The 18,943-nt window shown below is 44.1% G+C and overlaps 1 protein-coding gene across 5 annotated transcripts in view; it reads right to left on the bottom strand.

Moving 5' to 3' along the window:
- Nucleotides 1–18,943, bottom strand: part of ERI1 (exoribonuclease 1) — a 308,911-nt gene that overhangs the window by 93,299 nt on the left and 196,669 nt on the right. The gene's annotated exons all lie outside the window — the stretch shown is intronic.

Below are 18,943 nucleotides of genomic sequence, written 5' to 3'. Positions count from 1 at the left end.
AGAAGTCTCAGGTTTGTGTGATGTTCTCTCTGCTGCCCTGCTTGGGACCTCCTGCTGTAATTGGGGCTAGTTCCTGTTTGTTGATTTCATATGCAGTTTTGATTAAAAGCTGAGACGCTGCTTGGGTCGGTTTGCCTTATGTGCCTTTGTTGGTTTCTTTCAGAACTCTAGTTCCCTGTTGATCATTTCTGGTTGCATTTTTTTCTTTTTCTGATGGAGTCAAAGCTCTCTTATGCTGCCACGAGGGGTTTCCTGAGCTTCCTAAAGGCCCTGCAAAACCACCAAACCCCAAAATCAGGATGAGCCTAAACAAGGCCCAGATATTGCCATGGCAGAATCTGTGTTCGTTGAACCTGTAAACAGGCCTATCCTGTAAAGTGCGGCCGCGTTTACCCTGCTCCTAAGCCGCTTTTTACTCACGTTCCGGCCGCGTTAGCCCTTCCTGCGATCCCGAATCCCCTTTAACCTACTCTTACCGCGTCCTAAATTCCCTGGGCAACCCCTTCCGCCCGCGGCATGTATATTGCATGCAAACGAGCGAATTAGCTCGCTAGTGCATGCAAAGGAGCGAATTAGCTATTCCCTAGCATCCCGCAACCCGCGCCCCGACTATCGCTAGTTTTCCCTGCCGTTTTGTCGCGCGTTTAACCTGCAAACTTACCGCCTACCCTGACCCCTGCGGTAGAGGCAGGGGTAAGGGTAGATGGCAAGCTTTCCCCAAGCCCCCGTTCACCTGCCCCGGCCGCGATCATGGGTGCCGGTCTCCGTGGCAGCCCCAGTCCTCTCCCCTGCTCCCGAAGCCAAAAAAAAAAGCGAAAAAAACGTTGCAGCCCCCCTCCGATGTCCGGACTGGGGCTGCCACGGAGACTGCAACGGCAAAGCGACTTTGTTTTTTTTTTTTTTGCTTCGCCGCTGTCAGTGTGCCCCCTCCTCTCGAAGCAGGGCGTGAAAAGCCTTGCTCCGGGAGGAGGGGGCACACTGACAGCGGCGAAGCAACGGCGAAGCGACTTTTCGGTTTTTTTTTGCTTCGCCGCTGTCAGTGTACCCCCTCCTCTCGGAGCAGGGCGCGAAAAGCAGCCTTGCTCCGGGAGGAGGGGGAGTTCCTGATGATGGCTTCCTGATGATGGCTTCAGAAAAGTAAGTTGGCAGGCGTCCAAAAGCGACTTACTTTTGGGATCTGTCAAGATCCCAAAAGTAAGTCGCTTTTGGAAAAAAAAAAAATTGTCGCTTTTGAAAAAAAAAAAACAAAATTGCTTTTGGTTTTTTTTTTTTGCTTCGCCGCTGTCTTCGCCATTGCTTCGCCGCTGTCAGTGACTCCCCCTCCTCCCGGAGCAAGGCTGCTTTTCGCGCCCTGCTCCGAGAGGAGGGGGTACACTGACAGCGGCGAAGCAAAAAAAAAAAAAAAACGAAAAGTCGCTTCGCCGCTTCACTCTTCCCTCCTCTCGGAGCAGGGCGCGAAAAGCAGCCTTGCTCCGGGAGGAGGGAAGAGTGAAGCGGCGAAGCGACTTACTTTTTGCTTTTGGTTTTTTCGCTTCCTGGTATCTGTCATTTCAAATGACATTTGAAATGACAGATACCAGCGTGGCGTGAAGCCTTAGGCCCGCGCACCCAGGATACTGTATAGGCGCTCTATCCAGTAAAATGGGTTGCGCGGGACTAAGGCATTACGGACGCGGTTTACATTTACATATAATTAGTGTTCAGGATCGAGCGGTAGGTGAGCTGCACTGTGTGGGCGGTAACCGCGGGTGCCGTAGGCACTAACGCAGCTCTTCCTACCGCTTGGTACTGGATAGACCTGAAAGGAAATAAATCTCCTAAATTCTAATGTTAACACTGCTATTACTGACCTTAAAGAGGATATTAAGGCCTGAAGGAGCATTTTGCGGAATGAAGTACATATTGGGGAACAGTTTGATTTGACTGCAGATTTTTTTTTATAGGAGAATGAAGGAGGTTAAAAAAAAATTGCAAAGTAGCTTAGGGAGCATCAGTGTGTACTTGAGAACCATCCAAGAAATATGCTTGTGAAGACACTGCCACACTTCTTAATGTGTTATTTAGAGCCTGTGTTCCTGGATTAGCTGATTGTTCTGTGAAATTTGATAAGACTGCACAGAACTAGTAGACCTCATATGGAGAGTTTAAAATCTCCTAGGACTATCATGGCTTGTCTACATTATTTTGAGGATAAACAAGCTCTCCTCAGTAGTTTGTGGGTAAGAAGGATATGATTTTTTAAGAGGGCATCAATCATGATTTTTCAAGACCTTTCTCTGTTCTCCTTGGAATGAAAGACTCTTAATCCGATGACCTCTACTCAAGGACAAAGGCATCAGCTATCGATGGGAATTTCCATTCAAACTATAATGTTCACATCAAGGAAAGGACTATCATATTGCAGACCTGAATGAATGTAGGGAAGTCACAGATCATTCAGATGAAATCCAGCAAAGGACGTGTGTACGTGTGTCTCTCTTAGCATTAGAGCAGTCTGAAATCTCTAGAACGGCAATGTCGTCTTAGAATTACAGAAAGAAGTTGAGGTTATCCCCCCCCAGATCAATTGGAGGGAGAAATGGACTATTCAGTACCTAGCTGACTCACTCCTTGGCTGCAATTGTTCTGTCTTTTCTTCTGTCTAATTTTAATGTGATCTTGATCATTAATTTGGGACAAGCTACGTTCACTTTCTTGACCCCGATTTTGGGAAAGGGTGTGGACTCTGGTTGTGGGAATTTGTACCTTTCTGACATGTTTCAAATATGCTTCTGAATACCTTCTGTATATTCCTTTTTTTGTATTCAATTTGTGTAAGGGATGGATGAAGGACATTTTTAGATTCTCTATATTTATTTGTTTATACTTTGTGACTTGGTTAGTAGGGGGTGGCATACTAAGCGGAGTCTCAATGCGTGGATGAGACGATGGTGCAAGGAAGAGGGATTCAGTTTTGTTAGGAACTGGGGAACCTTTTGGGGAAGGGGGAGTCTCTTCCGAAGGGATGGGCTCCACCTTAACCAGGATGGAACCAGACTGCTGGCGCTAACCCTTAAAAAGGAGATAGAGCAGCTTTTAAACTAGAACAAAGGGGAAAGCCGACAGTCGCTCAGCAGCGCATGGTTCGGAGAGATGTATCTTTAAAGGATACTAATGATGCACTAGAATTAGGGCATCCCGACAGTGAGGTTCCAATAATTAGAAAAGTAGTCCAAATGCCTGTAACTAAAAACTCACCTGAGCTAAAAAATTCTAACTTATCCCTATCAATTAAAAAGCAGAATAAAAATACAATCAAAAAACAAACTTTGAAATGTTTGTATGCTAATGCCAGAAGTCTAAGAAGTAAGATGGGAGAATTAGAATGTATAGCAGTAAATGATGACATAGACTTAATTGGCATCTCAGAGACATGGTGGAAAGAGGATAACCAATGGGACAGTGCTATACCGGGGTACAAATTATATCGCAATGACAGAGAGGAGCAGTCGGGAGGAGGTGTGGCGCTTTATGTCCGGGATGGCATAGAGTCCAACAGGATAAACATCCTGCATGAGACTAAATACAAAATTGAATCTTTATGGGTAGAAATCCCTTGTGTATCAGGGAAGACTACAGTGATAGGGGTATACTACCGTCCACCTGGTCAAGATGGTGAGATGGACAGTGAAATGCTAAGAGAAATTAGGGAAGCCAACCAAATTGGTAGTGCAGTAATAATGGGAGACTTCAATTACCCCAATATAGACTGGGTAAATGTATCATCGGGTCACGCTAGAGAGATAACGTTCCTGGATGGAATAAATGATAGCTTTATGGAGCAAATGGTTCAGGAACCGACGAGAGAGGGAGCAATTTTAGATCTAATTCTCAGTGGAGCACAGGACTTGGTGAGAGAGGTAACGGTGGTGGGGCCGCTTGGCAATAGTGATCATAATATGATCAGATTTGATTTAATGACTGGAAAAGGAACAGTGTGCAAATCCAAAGCTCTCGTGCTAAACTTTCAAAAGGGAAACTTTGATAAAATGAGAAAAATTGTTAGAAAAAAACTGAAAGGAGCAGCTACAAAAGTAAAAAATGTCCAAGAGGCGTGGTCATTGTTAAAAAATACCATTCTAGAAGCACAGTCCAGATGTATTCCACACATTAAGAAAGGTGGAAAGAAGGCAAAACGATTACCGGCATGGTTAAAAGGGGAGGTGAAAGAAGCTATTTTAGCCAAAAGATCTTCATTCAAAAATTGGAAGAAGGATCCAACAGAAGAAAATAGGATAAAGCATAAACATTGGCAAGTTAAATGTAAGACATTGATAAGACAGGCTAAGAGAGAATTTGAAAAGAAGTTGGCTGTAGAGGCAAAAACTCACAGTAAAACTTTTTTAAATATATCCGAAGCAGAAAGCCTGTGAGGGAGTCAGTTGGACCTTTAGATGATCGAGGGGTTAAAGGGGCACTTAGAGAAGATAAGGCCATCGCGGAAAGATTAAATGATTTCTTTGCTTCGGTGTTTACTGAAGAGGATGTTGGGGAGGTACCCGTAATGGAGAAGGTTTTCATGGGTAATGATTCAGATGGACTGAATCAAATCACGGTGAACCTAGAAGATGTGGTAGGCCTGATTGACAAACTGAAGAGTAGTAAATCACCTGGACCGGATGGTATACACCCCAGAGTTCTGAAGGAACTAAAAAATGAAATTTCAGACCTATTAGTAAAAATTTGTAACTTATCATTAAAATCATCCATTGTACCTGAAGACTGGAGGATAGCAAATGTAACCCCAATATTTAAAAAGGGCTCCAGGGGCGATCCGGGAAACTACAGACCGGTTAGCCTGACTTCAGTGCCAGGAAAAATAGTGGAAAGTGTTCTAAACATCAAAATCACAGAACATATAGAAAGACATGGTTTAATGGAACAAAGTCAGCATGGCTTTACCCAGGGCAAGTCTTGCCTCACAAATCTGCTTCACTTTTTGAAGGAGTTAATAAACATGTGGATAAAGGTGAACCGGTAGATATAGTATACTTGGATTTTCAGAAGGCGTTTGACAAAGTTCCTCATGAGAGGCTTCTAGGAAAAGTAAAAAGTCATGGGATAGGTGGCGATGTCCTTTCGTGGATTGCAAACTGGCTAAAAGACAGGAAACAGAGAGTAGGATTAAATGGGCAATTTTCTCAGTGGAAGGGAGTGGACAGTGGAGTGCCTCAGGGATCTGTATTGGGACCCTTACTGTTCAATATATTTATAAATGATCTGGAAAGAAATACGACGAGTGAGATAATCAAATTTGCAGATGACACAAAATTGTGCAGAGTAGTTAAATCACAAGCAGATTGTGATAAATTGCAGGAAGACCTTGTGAGACTGGAAAATTGGGCATCCAAATGGCAGATGAAATTTAATGTGGAAAAGTGCAAGGTGATGCATATAGGGAAAAATAACCCATGCTATAATTACACGATGTTGGGTTCCATATTAGGTGCTACAACCCAAGAAAGAGATCTAGGTGTCATAGTGGATAACACATTGAAATCGTCGGTTCAGTGTGCTGCGGCAGTCAAAAAAGCAAACAGAATGTTGGGAATTATTAGAAAAGGAATGATGAATAAAACGGAAAATGTCATAATGCCTCTGTATCGCTCCATGGTGAGACCGCACCTTGAATACTGTGTACAATTCTGGTCGCCGCATCTCAAAAAGGATATAATTGCGATGGAGAAGGTACAGAGAAGGGCTACCAAAATGATAAGGGGAATGGAACAACTCCCCTATGAGGAAAGACTAAAGAGATTAGGACTTTTCAGCTTGGAGAAGAGACGACTGAGGGGGGATATGATAGAGGTGTTTAAAATCATGAGAGGTCTAGAACGGGTAGATGTGAATCGGTTATTTACTCTTTCAGATAGTAGAAGGACTAGGGGACACTCCATGAAGTTAGCATGGGGCACATTTAAAACTAATCGGAGAAAGTTCTTTTTTACTCAACGCACAATTAAACTCTGGAATTTGTTGCCAGAGAATGTGGTTCGTGCAGGTAGTATAGCTGTGTTTAAAAAAGGATTGGATAAGTTCTTGGAGGAGAAGTCCATTACCTGCTATTAGGTTCACTTAGAGAATAGCCACTGCCATTAGCAATGGTTACATGGAATAGACTTAGTTTTTGGGTACTTGCCAGGTTCTTATGGCCTGGATTGGCCACTGTTGGAAACAGGATGCTGGGCTTGATGGACCCTTGGTCTGACCCAGTATGGCATTTTCTTATGTTCTTATGTTCTTATGTGTTTTCTTTCTCCCTTTTCCCCTCTGTCTCCTTTCCTTTCTCTCACCTTTTTAAAGTTTGAGGTAGTTTGGATTATCTTTGTTTAGAGCAAGTATGGGTTGGGGTGAAATTAATTTTCCCCGATTTTGGTAGACCGCCATTGTTACTTGGCCAGTTCAGCACATCAGCCTTGTTTCTTTGGTAGTTTTGGGGGGATTCTATTACTATTTGGCTTACTTGATTTTGTTTTACCTTTCTTGCATTGCCTAATCTTCCTAGTTTTCAGTTTATTGCTGGAACCATTACCATTGCTAGAAAAGTTTTGAGTTTTCTTGCTGTTCACTGCATGTGAAGGTGCTGAACTAACCAGCTAAATATGGTATGTTACTCAGAGAAACACTTAGAAATAAGATTTTGGATTACTTTATACAAGAGACACTTTAAAAATGAGAGTCCTATTAAGAAAAGGGGATGGGGATAGGTATATTAGACAGGCAGCTTCCTTTCATTGATAAAATTAGGGGAGATATGTTACATCCTCCCATGAGCAAAAAAAAAAAAAAAATAGATGAGAAATACCTCTTGTAATTCTTCCTGATTTATGTTCTTATATGTCCTTGTAAGCTGGTTTGCATTGGCTGTACTAAAAGCTATAAAAATCAAACTTATTGAATATTGGAGTTGCATTAAGACATTCAAATTACAGGCTGTTGCTCATTGAATCCTTCATAAAAGCAAGTTTGCTTACCATAAATGGTGTTTTCCATAGATAACAGATGAATTAGCTGTGCTGTCTGGGTACGTCTTCCGTGCCACTAGGTGGCGGAGCTCTCTAAGATCACACAAAGTCTTTAGGTGAGGTGATCCCTCCTGCCTATCCCTGTGCCTGCTCGAGGCTCCTCAGTCCATGTCAAAGCAAGACGATATGCAATGCTGGAACTGTCAGGGGAGGCAGGAGGGTCAGCATGGCTAATTCATCTGCAATCTACTTAAAACACTGTTTACAGTAAGCAAACTTGCTTTTTCCCCCATAGATAAGCAGCTGAATTAGCCATGCTGTCTGGGAGTCCCCAGCTGCAGTACTGAGCATATCAGGCATGTGATCATTTGTAGGTCAGTTATCGCTCAATACAGAATAGGAGGTGGACAGTTCCGAAGTAATTGAACCAGTTAAGTGTTCTTTTGGAGAATTATCCGCCCCATTTTTGCCTCATCTCCCGACTGTTGGTTTAAGCAGTAATGGGATGTGAAGGTGTGAAGTGAAGACCATGTGGCTGCTTTGCAGATATCCAAGAGAGGCACATCATGGAAGTGAGCAACTGAAACAGCCATTGCACGAATTTGGTGTGCTTTGGGTGTGGAAGATAAGGATTCTGAACGATTTTGATAGCAGAAACGTATACAATTTGTAAGCCAGGATGATAACGTTCTCTTTAATCCAAACACGACAGGTCTTCCAGTTTCAAATGAGAGGAAGAGTTGCGAAGGTCTGGTAGTAGAGTGAGTGCGTTGTTTATAATATGCAAGAACACATTTACAGTCCAAGGAATGAAGACTCTGCTCGTTGTCATTTGCGTGTGGTTTTGGATGAAAAATTGGTAGGGTTATAGTTTGGTTTAAGTGAAAGTTGGAGACTACTTTAGGAAGAAAGTTAGGGTGCGTACATAGTGTAACCTTGTCATGGTAGAATTCCAAGTAAGGTGGATAGTGAACTAGTGCTTGAAGTTCACTGATTCTTCGTGCAGAAGTGAGGGCGATTAAGAATAGCACTTTCCAGGAAAGGTATCTAGGATGGCAAGTGTGCATTGGTTCAAAGGGTGGTAACATAAGTTGTTCTAAAACTGGGTTAACATCCCATGGTACTGGTGGTTTCTTGATTGGAGGTCATAGCTGTAGAACACCTTTCATAAATCGGGAAACCAGAGCATGACATGCTATAGATTCTCCATTAAGAGGACTGCGATACGCTGATATCGCGCTGAGATGAACACGGAAGCGATGGCTAAACCTTGTGCATAAAGGAGGCGGAGGTAAGTCAGAAGCCTTTCAGGTGGACATGTCTATGTACATAGAAGAACACCATGTGGCATAACGCTTCCACTTACGTTGATAATTTAATTGAGTTGATAGCTTTGTTGATGCCACCAAAATATCTTTCAGTTGTGGAGATATGTTTATGTTTTGGAACGTGAGCCATTCAATCTCCAAGCAGTGAGATTCAAGGATGCATGGAGTGGATGGAGAAGTGAACCCTGTGTTGGGTGAGAAGGGTGGGGGCGTTCCCCAGAGGAATTGGTTTGCAGATTGATAGTTGGAGTAAGTAAGCGTACCATGGTTGATGTGCCCATGCTGGTGCAACAAGGATTAGGTTCACTTTGTCCTCGATGCATCTCTGTATTGTGCGAGATATCAGAGGAATTGGAGGAAATGTGTAAAGTAGATGTTGAGACCAATCCAGTAGGAATGCGTCCTGCAGTAACTGGTGAGCACTGAGAGACTGAGCAAAAGAAGGGAACCTTTCTGTTGCATTCTGTTGCAAAGAGATCTATGTGGGGAAGGCCCCCAATTGAAAAAATCCGGTCGGCCACGTGTTGGTCTAGATCCCATTCGTGTGGATGAAAAATTCTGCTCAACTTGTCCGCTTTGGAATTGTTGATTCCTGGAAGGTATGTATGTGGTTTGTAGAGAAATTCCCTTGCTGTGGGACCAGTCCAGAATCTCTACCGTTTCCTTGCAGAGGTTCCATGAACTGGATCCTCCTTGATTGTTTACGTAAAACATTGTCGGTATGGATCATGACGATGTGTTGTCGTAGTTTGTGTTCGAAAGCTCGAAGAGCAGATTTGATGGCTCGTAGTTCCAAGAGATTGATGTGATAAGTGCGTTCTTGGAACGACCACAACCCTTGAGTTTGTAGGTTGGCAATACGGGCTCCCCATCCTGTGGGGGAGGCATCTGTGGTAAGAATCAATTGTCGTCAAGGAGGCCTCAGTGGTGAGCCTTCTGGCAATGCTGGTGGGCATATTCACCAGTGAAGGTCTGTTTTCATACTGTTCGTTAATCTTATTTGGGTGGCTAAAGGACTTCAGAACTGAGACCATTGGTTTTTTAGACCCCATTGAAGGCGACGGATGTGAAGTCTCATGTTCGGGACCACATATATACATGCTGCAATATGACCCTGAACAGTCAAGATTTGGCGGGCTGAGGTAGTCGCAAGATTTATTAGATGTTGGGCTAGAGAAGTTGAGAGCTAATGCTCGGGTTTTTGGCAAGAAAGCTTTGTCTTGAATGGTGTTTATGGATGCTCCAATGAAGTCCAAGGTCTGGGTAGGTTGAAGATAAGATTTTTCGTAATTTATCACTAGACCTAGGTTGTCTAGGCAATTGATTGTTTGAATTAAATTATCTTGGAGGAGACAGGGATTTGGGGCTACCAGTAGCCAATCGTCCAGATAAGGGAATATTTGAATCCCCCGATGACAGAGGTGTGCCACCACTACCCCTAGGCATTTCGTGAATACTCTGGGAGCAGATGAAAGACCAAAGGGAAGGACTTTGTATTGAAAGTCTCTTTTTCCCATCTGAAAACAGAGTAAATTCCAAGATTTTGGATGCACTGGAATATGAGCATATGCATCTTAAATCTATGGAGCACATCCAATCCATGGGTTGCAGGAAGGGAAGAATTGATTTGAGAGAAGTCATTTTGAATTTCTCTTTCCGAATGTGTTTGCTGAGAAAGCGGAGGTCCAGAATTGGACGCAGACCTCCAGACTTCTTGGGTATGAGGAAATATTGTGAATGAAATCCCGTTAGATGTGGGGAGGGAGGTACTTCCTGTATACAGTGTTGTTGAAGTAAGTGATTGACTTCTCAAAGGAGAGTCTCCCGATGGACACTCAGATTTGGTGCTAATCAAATGCGTAAGAGGAGGAGGGGGATATGAAATTGAGTGAATATCTGTCTCATATTATATTCAGGACCCATGAATCCGTTGTGATGCTGCTCCATTACGCAAGGAAGTGGGAGAGTCGACCTCCTACTGTTTGAGTGAGTCGTGGTGGCTGAATCATTCCTATAAACTCTTGATTTTTAGGGGGTTGAGGTTCTGTAGTCTGGCATGGTTGTCGAGGAACGAGTGGGCGCTGGCGATTAGCTGGTTGCTGGTAAGGCTGTTGGTGGTTTGATTGATACTGTTGGGGCCTATAGGTAGCATAAGGCCGATACTGACATCTTTGGTAAGACTTTTTGTATGAACCAAATTGACGTTTAGAAGACTGTGTGTCATGCTGAGTTAACGAAAGGACCGCCACTTTTTGCTCTTAATTTTGCCACAGTTTCAGTGAGTTTATCACAGAGTAAGTTATCGGGGCAACAAGGAAGGTTGGTCAGCTAATCGTGAACGTCTTCACATATGGCACTTGCATGTAACCATGCCAGTCACCTGGCTGCTATAGCATTAGCTGTTTTTGCAGAGATTTCGAACCCCACGTATATGGAACGTACCAGATGCCGTAGCCCTTCTTCCATATCGTGAAATTCAAATGGAAGTGCATTATCTGCAGAACTGTGTTGCAGCAAATGTTTTAAGGTCTGAAGGCATTCAAAAAGATACTGAGCTTCATAAAATTGATGGTTCTGTATCTTGGCATGAAGGATTTCTGATTGGAAAGCTTTCTATGCAAAGTCATCTAGACTTTTATTGTCTTTGCCAGGTGGATTATTTAAGTGTAATTGTGACTTGCATGCCTTTTGCATGGCTGATTCAACCACGACGGACGCGTGCGGTAACTGCATGTTGGTGTAAAATGGAGAAAATTGCATCCTATACTTCAACCACAAGGAAGATGGATTTGGAGTCATGGAATATGGAGAATCCCAAGTCTTTTCTAAAAGATCTAAACACCTCTACTTCAGTCCATAGGACTTTCTAATGGAAGGTTTTCTTGAAGCCACCAGGATCCAAGAAACATCAGAAAGATCAAGTGAATGCAGGATTAACCTCTCAACATCTAGGCTGTGACTGACAGGCCTGGAGGTTGGGATACCACAGCCTGCCCTGATCTTCTGTAATGATATCCGGGGAAGTCCCCAGACTGATCGGTTTCCAGATGGACTACACTCGCAGGTGTGGAAACCAGACGATCATAGTCCGGCTGTTTTCGCAAAGAGAGTCTTTGCCATTGAGGGAATCTGAGGATTCACATTCAGAAGAACTGCCCCAGTGACTGGAAAGGGCGCCTGAGGCTGGTTTGCCATCTGACCTGGACAGGGAGCAGAACAGTCACTTTCCGGTTGCAGAGGGATGCAAACAGATGTCTGATTTGCTTCAGAGATGGAAAATCCGATTTGCTGCCCTGTTGGTCCAGGGACCACTCTTGGGGTCTGAAGGCTCAACTCAGCCTGTCTATCACGTTCTCTGTTCCAGCCAGGTACATAGCCCTGAGCATCATCCTATGGTCCACGGCCCAGAACCAGATCTGGATCTCTTCCTGACACAGGAGGTACGATCTTGTGCCTCCCTGCTTGCTGACATACCACATGGCTACTCGTTTGTCGGTCTGGGATCAGGACAATTTTGTTGGACAGCTATCTGAAAGCTCATAGCGCACACTTGATCGCCCAAAGCTCCAAGAAGTTGATTTGACAAGAACGTTCCTGAGCGGACCACAGTCCCTGAATGCCGAGCCCATCTATGAGCTCCCCACCATCAGTGGTTAGCTCAATTTGAATAGGGAGACTCCGAAAGGAAACCTCCCGTTACAGATTGGAGAGTTCCAGCCACCAGGATAGAGTCCCGGAGAGACAGGGTGACTCAGATGCAATCCTTGAAGCTCTGTGTGGCTTGGTGTCACTGTGATCTTAGCATCAACTAGGCTCTGTGCATGTGTAAGCATGCTAAGGGATGACGTGGATGGTTGCGGCATGTGGCCCAACAGCCTCAACATGTGCCACTCTGATACCTGATGGCTCTGTTGCACCTCTGTCACAATGGTTGCTACAGCGACAGCCCTCTGGTTTGGCAGAAAGGCCCTGGTTTGAACAGTGTCTAGCAGGGCTCTGATGAAGCTGAATTGAGTTGATGATCTGAGATTAGACTTTGGGTAGTTTATTTTATTTATTTATTTAGCTATTTTCTATACCGGCTTTCACGACCAGGTGTCACATCAAACCGGTTTACATTTAACAAGTCGTGCATTGAACATAGAACTTGAACTAAACTGGTGCAAGAATTACAGTTATAATAAACAAGGAAGTATACAACTGGGAGAATGGGAAGAAGAAGAAGAAAGTAGAACAATTGATAAAAACACATTTACAAAGGATCTTTACAAAATATGCAGCTTTAAAAGCCAGGTCTGAGTGAAGTCCTGGGCTGAATTAGGTCGCGGATGAATAAGTCTTTACAATTGAATTATGGGATGTTGTGAACTTGGGATGATGAAGTTAAGGGATGATATTAACATGGGTTAATCTGGGATCTGAAAGGCTTTTTTAAAAAGCCTTTCAGATCCCAGATTATCCCAGATAGTTGAGATCAAATCCTAATGACTCCAACACCTGGATGATCTAGCAAATGGGCTGGATGGCCCCTCCATGAGACATGTTCTTGACCAGCCAATCGTCTAGATACAGGAAAACATGCACTCTCAATCTGCGGAGGTGCACTGCCACCACGGCTAGGCATTTTGTGAAAACTCATGGATTGGACGCAAGCCTGAATGGCAACACCTGGTACTGGAAGTGCTGCTCCCCCACCACAAACCAGAGATACTTCATGTCACTTAGGAAGATCTCGATATGAGTGTATGCATCCTTTAGATCAAGGGAGTATAATCAGTCCTCTTTTTGTAAAAGGGGGATCAAAGTGGCCAGGGAAACCGTCTTGAACTTTTCTTTTTTTGGAAACTTGTTCAAGGATCTCAGGTCTAGGATGGGACGGAATCCTCCTGTTTACTTTGAAATCAGGAAGTACTTGGAGTTGAATCCCTTTCCTTTTTGCCCTAGTGGCATGAGCTTGATCACTCTGGCCGTTGAGATAGAAGAGCATTTGTATTACCTCCTGATGCGCTAATGGACCCCAAAATGGGCATGAAGGGCAATTTGGAGGGATACCGAATAGGTTTAATTGGTACCCCTGGTGGAAAATGGACAGAACCCACTGGTCTGAGATTACACTGAGCCACTGGTTCGCAAAGAACTGCAGCCTTCCCCTCATCAGAAGGTCCATCATCCCGGGTACGGGCAATTGGCTTATGCTCCCTACAGCTCGCTCAGAACATAGTCCCCAGAGTTGACTAAGGAGCTGGCTTGGGAGCTCCCTATCTGGAACGGCCACAGGAGCTCTGATGGTCTGTACGGGATCAAGGAGGTGGAGGATAGTACTTCATTAGGTGAAAGAATGACTTTCTGGGCACCTGCCTCAACTGCCTCCTGGATGAGGTCAGGAATGCTGGTGGAGAGTTGCTGGGGGGAGGGTTCATGATGGTCCCGGATTTAGGCCACAGGGTCCTTCACGCTATATCCAAAAAGATTCTCTTCAGAGGCCCGCAGCCATGCCAGACTGCGGGTGCTGATTCCGCTGCAGAGACCCTTGTTGCCATTTCAAAAACATCATAGGTCACACGGCCCTCATGTTTTCCCCAATCCAAACCCCTTGTGCACCCATGCATAAGGATGTCTTACTGCTATTGAGGCAGCTGTTCAGCCACCTCCTGCACCTTTTTCCAGATGTCCTGTTGAGTACTGGCTCATGTAGAACTAGTAGATAGCGATGCGGGCAATAAGCATGGTGCTTTGGAACACCTTCCTCCCAAGAGCATCCAGCATTTTGAGGTCCTTCCCCATGGGTGCCAAGGAGTGGGTCCGAGAGCACTTGGCCCTCGAGGGTGGATTAGACAACTACTGATTGATGGGGGCAGCTGACGCTTATCAAATCTAGCAGCCTTTTGGATGAGGTAAACCCCATCCACCTTACCTTATTCACGAACGGCACAGTGAGGGGGTGTTCCCAAATCCCAAATACTCAGCAGCAACTCCATAAGGATCTTGTTTACTGGAACTGCCATGATCTCCTTAGGAGGCTCCATGAACTGAAGAACCTCAAGCATTTTGTGCCTGGTGTCTTCTTCCATCAATAGCTGGAACGGAATGGCCACCGCCATCACCGTGAGAAAGTCAAGTCCTCAGGCAGGGATTTCCTTCACTCCTCTGGAGAATGGTCTGATGGGAGATCATCCAAATCTTCAGAGGATTCTGTCTTATCCCCCCCCCAGAAGTAATGGGGACCCTCATTCTCACTGTATACCACAGGGGATGGGGGTCCTTGTACTCAACCGACATCCAGAGGTTCAGGCACAGATGAAACTGAACTGGGGACTACCAGCCTCTGTGTCTCCGCCGGAGCTTCCTCCTCCTCGGAAACGGCAACTACCACCGTATCGGTAGGGGAAGGCCTTGGGGCACTGTTGGGCACCAATGCTGTCCTGTGAACAGACACCAGCTAGGTTGGTAAGGCACCAATGAGCTTCTCCAGAGGCAATAAGAGCTCAGGAGCCACCGGCTCTGGCGCCGCGGGATCGAAGCCCTGCAGCACCCGCTCCACTACCAGCTGGACTCGACATGCCAGCTCCTCCTCAAATGGTGCTGATGCCAACACCAACCGGAAGAAAGGAGTCGCCAGATCTTCCTTGGGCCAGCGAGGGGGAATGGAGACAGGCACAAGGATTGGTGGAGACTGTCACAGACCCTGAGCATCAATGGAGGTTTGGCACTCCTCGCCATGGGGTCCCTTGGGTGGCATTGCAGCAAAAGCTGATGCATCCCACATGCCTAGGACCGGGCATAGACTGATTGGTGAGATGCTTCTTGGTCTTCCCACAATGCTCAGCCCGCTCTTTCCCTGGTGCAGAGGTAGAGGATGATGAACCAGATGTTCTCGGTCCAGAGGAGATAGACAGACAGCGGTGGGTCTCCGGCACCCCAAACCACTAGCGGCATCAACAGAACAGGCAGTCTCATCGATGCTGATGGTGTGGTGTCCATTGATGCGGCACACAGTTCTTTTGATGCTGATGGCTTTGACTTCCTCAACCCAAAAGAGGTTGTCCTTGAGTCAAAGCAGATGACCCTTTCGGGTCATTTGGGCCCACAGGTTGCAAGCCCAGACATCATGCAATGCCCCAGGCAGAGGATGCAAACCTCATGAGGATCAATGATAGACATGTTCCTCAAGCACTGGGTGCATCAGCAGAAGTTAAATGTGGCCATGACGGGGCAAAACAAATGAGGGAAAAAAAAACGGAACGATGGCAGCGGGCAATGGAAGATGGGCACCAAGGCACCGCCACCACGGGTGGGGGGACTAACCATGAAAGGAAAAACGTACCCGAACACCGAAAACCCTGACGGGAGACACTATGGGGAGGCACCGAAGGGGACCTGGCAACTGACTTTTGAAGAGACACAACTGAAAACCGCATTTAATATGCATATTTAAAAGTTAAAATATAAGCATACATTCTTCACTAAAGTCAAACAAGTATAAATTGTTTAAAGTGAAATTGCCTGAAGTCATAGTAAACCTAAGTATACGTCTTCTTGAAGAATGAACAAATTTTATGGACTAACCAGAAATTGAAATATTGTGCACAGGTATGAGGTCAATTCTATATTAATCGGCTGATTCTTATTCATCCATAAAATACTGACAAGTTTAAACATTTAGTACTGGTGGTAGGTATGTCGTTTGGGATATTTTATAAAAGGTAGGCAAAAGGTGGAGAAAATTCTATAAAACTTTGAATTTAATTATATTTGAAGGGATCTGAGCTTGATGCTTTATTAATTTCTCTGGACGCAGAGAAAGCAAAATTGCTTACCTGTAACAGGTGTTATCCCAGGACAGCAGGATGTAGTCCTCACATATGGGTAACGTCACTGGACGGAGCCCTATCACGGAAAACTTTGTTAGTTTCTAGACACTTGACTGGCACACAGAGTCCATTGAGCATGCCCAATATGCCATGATCCCTCGAGCTACAGGGGTCTCCCTTCAGTCTCGTGTGTAGCAATAAGCATTAGCAAAAATAAAATAAAATGTATCAAGCCCAACTCCACCAGGTGGTGTGGGTAGGTTTCGTGAGGACTACAACCTGCTGTCCTGGGATAACACCTATTACAGGTAAAGCAATTTTGCTTTATCCCAAATCAAGCAGGATGATAGCCCTCACATATGGCTGATTAGCAAGCTACAGGCCGAGTCATTCTTATGTTGGACCAAGAGCAAACAACTTATGCAATGGGCACAACTGGTGTACTGTTGGAAAAAAATGAGGCAGCCTGAAATCACAGCAGGTTGGATGCGGAAGGAGTTGGGATTATGCTGGAAACAAGTTCTTCAAGACAGATTGTCCATAGGCTGAATCTTGTCGTCCTTCCTTGTCCAAACAATAATGAGCTGCAAAGGTGTGAAGAGAGCTTTACATATGTCAGCTTTTGGTACTGAATGACAGTGTGCTACTGAGGTTGACATTGCTCTTACTGAGTGCGCCTTTACTCGTCCCTGGAGAGGAAGGCCTGCTTTTTCATAGCAGAACTCTATACAATCTGCAAGCCAGTTAGAGAGAGTTTGTTTGCCTACTGCTTTACCAGGTTTGTTTTTATAAAAAAAAAAAAAAACCCCCAACAACCCAAAGTTGAGTGGATTTCCTATGGACTGCAATGCGGTCTAGGTAATATGCATAAGAACATAAGAAAATGCCATACTGGGTCAGACCAAGGGTCCAAACCCAGCATCCTGTTTCCAACAGTGGCCAATCCAGGCCATAAGAACCTGGCAATTACCCAAAAACTAAGTCTATTCCATGTTACCATTGCTAATGGCAGTGGCTATTCTCTAAGTGAACTTAATAGCAGGTAATGGACTTCTCCTCCAAGAACTTATCCAATCCTTTTTTAAACACAGCTATACTAACTGCACTAACCACATCCTCTGGCAACAAATTCCAGAGTTTAATTGTGCATTGAGTAAAAAAGAACTTTCTCCGATTAGTTTTAAATGTGCCCCATGCTAACTTCATGGAGTGCCCCCTAGTCTTTCTACTATCCAAAAAAGTAAATAACCGATTCACATCTACCCGTTCTAGACCTCTCATGATTTTAAACACCTCTATCATATCCCCCCTCAGTCGTCTCTTCTCCAAGCTAAAAAGTCCTAACCTCTTTAGACTTTCCTCATAGGGGAGCTGTTCCATTCCCCTTATTTTGGTAGCCCTTCTCTGTACCTTCTCCATCGCAATTATATCTTTATTGAGATGCGGCGACCAGAATTGTACACAGTATTCAAGGTGCGGTCTCACCATGGAGCGATACAGAGGCATTATGACATTTTCCGTTTAATTCACCATTCCTTTTCTAATAATTCCCAACATTCTGTTTGCTTTTTTGACTGCCGCAGCACACTGTACCGACTATTTCAATGTGTTATCCACTATGACACCTAGATCTCTTTTCTTGGGTTGTATCACCTAATATGGAACCCAACATTGTGTAATTATAGCATGGGTTATTTTTCCCTATATGCATCACCTTGCACTTATCCACATTAAATTTCATCTGCCATTTGCATGCCCAATTTTCCAGTCTCACAAGGTCTTCCTGCAATTTATCACAATCTGCTTGTGATTTAACTACTCTGAACAATTGTGTGTCATCTGCAAATTTGATTATCTCACTCGTCGTATTTCTTTCCAGATCATTTATAAATATATTGAAAAGTAAGGGTCCCAATACAGATCCCTGAGGCACTCCACTGTCCACTCCCTTCCACTGAGAAAATTGCCCATTTAATCCTACTCTGTTTCCTGTCTTTTAGCCAGTTTGCAATCCACGAAAGGACATCGCCACCTATCCCATGACTTTTTACTTTTCCTAGAAGCCTCTCATGAGGAACTTTGTCAAACGCCTTCTGAAAATCCAAGTATACTACATCTACCAGTTCACCTTTATCCACATGTTTATTAACTCCTTCAAAAAAGTGAAGCAGATTTGTGAGGTAAGACTTGCCCTGGGTAAAGCCATGTTGACTTTGTTCCATTAAACCATGTCTTTCTGTATGTTCTGTGATTTTGATGTTTAGAACACTTTCCACTATTTTTCCTGGCACTGAAGTCAGGCTAACCGGTTTGTAGTTTCCCGGATCGCCCCTGGAGCCCTTTTTAAATATTGGGGTTACATTTGCTATCCTCCAGTCTTCAGGTACAATGGATGATTTTTTTTTTCAATTTATACTTTATTAAGTTTCTCATACATTATTCAATGAAAATAAAGTAAGAATTCTAGGTTACCATATCTTCAGTTTACAAAACCAAAAAAGAAAAAGAAAATAGAAAAATAAAATCTATACACATTCCCATTAAGTCCACATAATGGGGCGCTTACCTTTAAGAAAACAAAACAATAAATCATAATATCTTATGAAATTCAGGAGATTCATCATTTTAACCAGTTTACAATCTATCCATTTTCAGGCTAATTACAATGCCTTCAACTAGTTTTACTTATAAGAAAGGTTTCTAGATGAGAAGGCTCTAAGAAAACAAACATTTTTTTTGTAGTGTAATGATACACTTGCAAGGAAATTTAAGAAAAAATGTGGCCCCTAGGGCCAACACA

This window comes from Rhinatrema bivittatum, chromosome 1 (assembly GCF_901001135.1).
Source record: "Rhinatrema bivittatum chromosome 1, aRhiBiv1.1, whole genome shotgun sequence".
Classification (NCBI taxonomy): domain Eukaryota; kingdom Metazoa; phylum Chordata; class Amphibia; order Gymnophiona; family Rhinatrematidae; genus Rhinatrema; species Rhinatrema bivittatum.
The sequence above is the reverse complement of the archived record's forward strand: the minus strand, read 5'-3'. Positions and strand labels throughout refer to the sequence as shown.